This window comes from Prunus mume, linkage group LG7, assembly GCF_029339155.1.
Source record: "Prunus mume cultivar Tortuosa linkage group LG7, ASM2933915v1, whole genome shotgun sequence".
Classification (NCBI taxonomy): Eukaryota; Viridiplantae; Streptophyta; class Magnoliopsida; order Rosales; family Rosaceae; genus Prunus; species Prunus mume.
In genome coordinates this window covers 19,865,927-19,869,524 of record NC_142704.1, presented here as the reverse complement: position 1 = coordinate 19,869,524, position 3,598 = coordinate 19,865,927, and positions in this window count along the sequence as shown.

Sequence of the window (3,598 nt, the reverse complement as noted above, 5' to 3'; positions counted from 1 at the left end):
AGGTCAAAAATATTTTAATAGTGAAGATATTAAATTAGTTCAATGTATCAAACAAGATATAACTCAACTTAAACCTTTAGCATTACCATTAGATAGTAATTACAAAATAGTTGAAACGGACGCATCATCAATAGGATGGGCAGGAGTATTATATCAGAAGAAACATAAGGAAGAACCAAAATTTGAAGAAAAGGTTTGTAGATATGCATCAGGAAAATTTAATGATATACAGGCTAGACTTCTAGCTACTGACTTAGAAATATTAGGAGTAATTAATTCCCTTGAAGCATTTTCATTGTTTTTACATGATGAAATATTTACTATTAGAACAAATTATTAGAGTATTGTTTCTCATTATAATAAAATTACTACTAATAAACAAGCAGCCCGAAGATGGGTCAATTTTGTTGATTATATTACAGGAAATGGATTTAGACCGATATTTGAGCATATTAAAGGTATGGATAATACTTCAGCAGATATCTTATCCCGCATTATTCATTAACAGGTATGCAGTATTTTGGACCATCATCATTTGGCAGCAAAAATAATGGTACACCATCACCAGGTGGTAATCCATTAAGCATAAGTAGTCATGCAAGACCAATAGTGTATACTTATTTTTATAATGGAATTTCCGTACAAGAAGTTAGAAATCCTGCTTTAAAGTATCGTACTCAAGCATCATTAGCAGATAAACAAAAAGTTCTTTTAGACAATTTTTGGAATATTAGAACTAATACTGAAAGCATGAGAATTTAGCATATAATTATGATTATAGAAGAGCAAAACAACAACTTTCTTTTTTGCAGGAAAAACATGAAGAGCAAAAGAATGAACATGATACAATAGTAAAGCATTTTAGAATTATTAATTTAAGATGTCAAATTCTACAAGAAAAAGAGGCTAATAAGCCCACCTTACTTGAGCATAATAGTGAATTTTCACTTGAGCAAAAAACTAAAAATCCCTATTTTCTTCAAACTCTAGCTAGAGAAAGGTATAAATTTTTACCACCAGATCTTAAGAGTCATATAATTAAATTAGAGTATGAGCAAAATACATCTCTTCAACTATATATCCAAGCTTTTCTTTTCAATTTAAAAAGTAATCCCCACACCCTGGCATCAAAATTATTACCAAAATCTGTTCTCATTATACTATTCACCTAGCTAGTATTAACATGATTGAATATAGAGAACTACAGTTAGAGCATAAACAAAAAATAATTATAGTCACTCTAGCATTGTTAGCACAAAATGGTTATTTAGGACAACTTTATATTGAAAATAGCGAGCATTTTGATTCGTTCTCTCCAAAATTTAGAGAAATCATAAGTTTTTATCTGCCTCTTTGGAAAATGTAAAATTAGATTTCACTAGCATACCCCTATAGTGGTTTGAAGATAACATTTACCCAGATAAAGCACAATATAGAATTATTATTTCTTTTAATGAGTTGCTTAGTCCAGCAGAATCAGCATAAACATGAATTCCTACTAAGCAAGATATCCAACAATATAGAGGAGCATCAATAGCAGAGCAACAACTATTTAATGATGATCGTCTGATCCTCCTGTACTAATCCAAGTTTGTCAAAGTGTATTTAGAATCTACATCCAGGAGACTAGTTGACATATATGAATACACGATAAGCACGATAGGAGCAAAAGTTTTTGATGAAATCTATAACCAGATAGCAGAAAAAATTTCAGCAGAAGACAACAACAATGCATAATAGGATGATCTCTTCGCATGGTCATGAGATTGATGATGCTTCACATGGTTTTCAGGCTGCTATCATGTTGTCTATGTTATGTAGTTCTTCTTCTCAAAAGCTATTCCAATATGCATTGTTGTTGTCTTCTGCTGAAATTTGTTCTGCTATCTGGTTATAAATTTCATCAAAAACTTTTGCTCCTATCGTGCTTATCATGTATTCATATATGTCATCTGGTCTCCTAGATGTAGATTTTGAATACACCTTGATAAACTTGGATTAGTACAGGAGGGTCAGACTATCATCATTGAATAATTGTTGCTCTACTATTATTGCTCCTCTATATTGTTGGATATCTTGCTTAGTAGGAATTCTTGTTTGTGTTGATTCTACCGGACTAAGCAACTCATTAAAAGAAATAATAATTCTATGTTGTGCTTTATCTGGGTAAATGTTATCTTCAAACCACTATGGGGGTATGCTAGTGAAATCTAATTTTACATTTTTCCAAAGAGGCAGATAAAAACTTATGATTTCTCTAAATTTTGGGGAGAATGAATCTAAATGCTCGCTATTGTCAATATGAAGTTGTCCTAAATAACCATTTTGTGCTAACAATGTTGGAGTGACTACGATTATTTTTTGTTTATGCTCTAACTGCAGTTCTCTATATTCAACCATGTTAATACTAGGTGAATAGTATAATAGCTAATAATTTTGATAGGTGAATGAAAAGAAAAGATATATATGAAGAATGATTTTGCTCAACTAATTTAATTATAGACCCTTAACATTTGGTGGTAAAAATTTATACCTTTTCTAGCTAGAGTTTGAAGAAAATAGGGATTTTTAGTTTTTTGCTCAAGTGAAAATTCACTATTATGCTCAAGTAAGGTGGGCTTATTAGCCTCTTTTTCTTGTAGAATTTGACATCTTAAATTAATAATTCTAAAATGCTTTACTATTGTATCATGTTCATTCTTTTGCTCTTCATGTTTTTCCTGCAAAAAAGAAAGTTGTTGTTTTGCTCTACTATAATCATAATTATATGCTAAATTCTCATGCTTTCAATATTAGTTCCAATATTCCAAAAATTGTCTAAAAGAACTTTTTGTTTATGTGCTAATGATGCTTGAGTACGATACTTTAAAGCAGGGTTTCTAACTTCTTGTATGGAAATTCCATTATAAAAATAAGTATACACTATTGCTCTTGCGTTACTACTTATGCTTAATGGATTACCACCTAGTGATGGTGTACCATTATTTTTGTTGCCAAATGATGATGGTCCAAAATACTGCATACCTGTTAATGAATAATACGGGATAAGATATCTGCTGAAGTACTATCCATACCTTTAATATGCTCAAATATCGGTCTAAATCCATTTCCTGTAATAGAATCAACAAAATTGACCCATTTTCGGATTGCTTGTTTATTAGTAGTAATTTTATTATAATGAGAAACAATATTCTGACAATCTGTTCTAATAGTAAATATTTCATCATGTAAAAACAATGAAAATGCTTCAAGGGAATTAATTACTCCTAATATTTCTAAGTTAGTAGCTGGAAGTCTAGCCTGTATATCATTAAATTTTCCTGATGCATATCTACAAACCTTTTCTTCAAATTTTGGTTCTTCCTTATGTTTCTTCTGATATAATAGTCCTGCCCATCCTATTGATGATGCGTCCGTTTCAACTATTTTGTAATTACTATCTAATGGTAATGCTAAAGGTTTAAGTTGAGTTATATCTTGTTTGATACTTTGAACTAATTTAATATATTCACTATTAAAATATTTTTGACCTGTTTTACTGGTTTTGCTTTGCAAATCTGCAATCTTTCTTCCTAAATCAGGGATAAAGCTTCTAGAA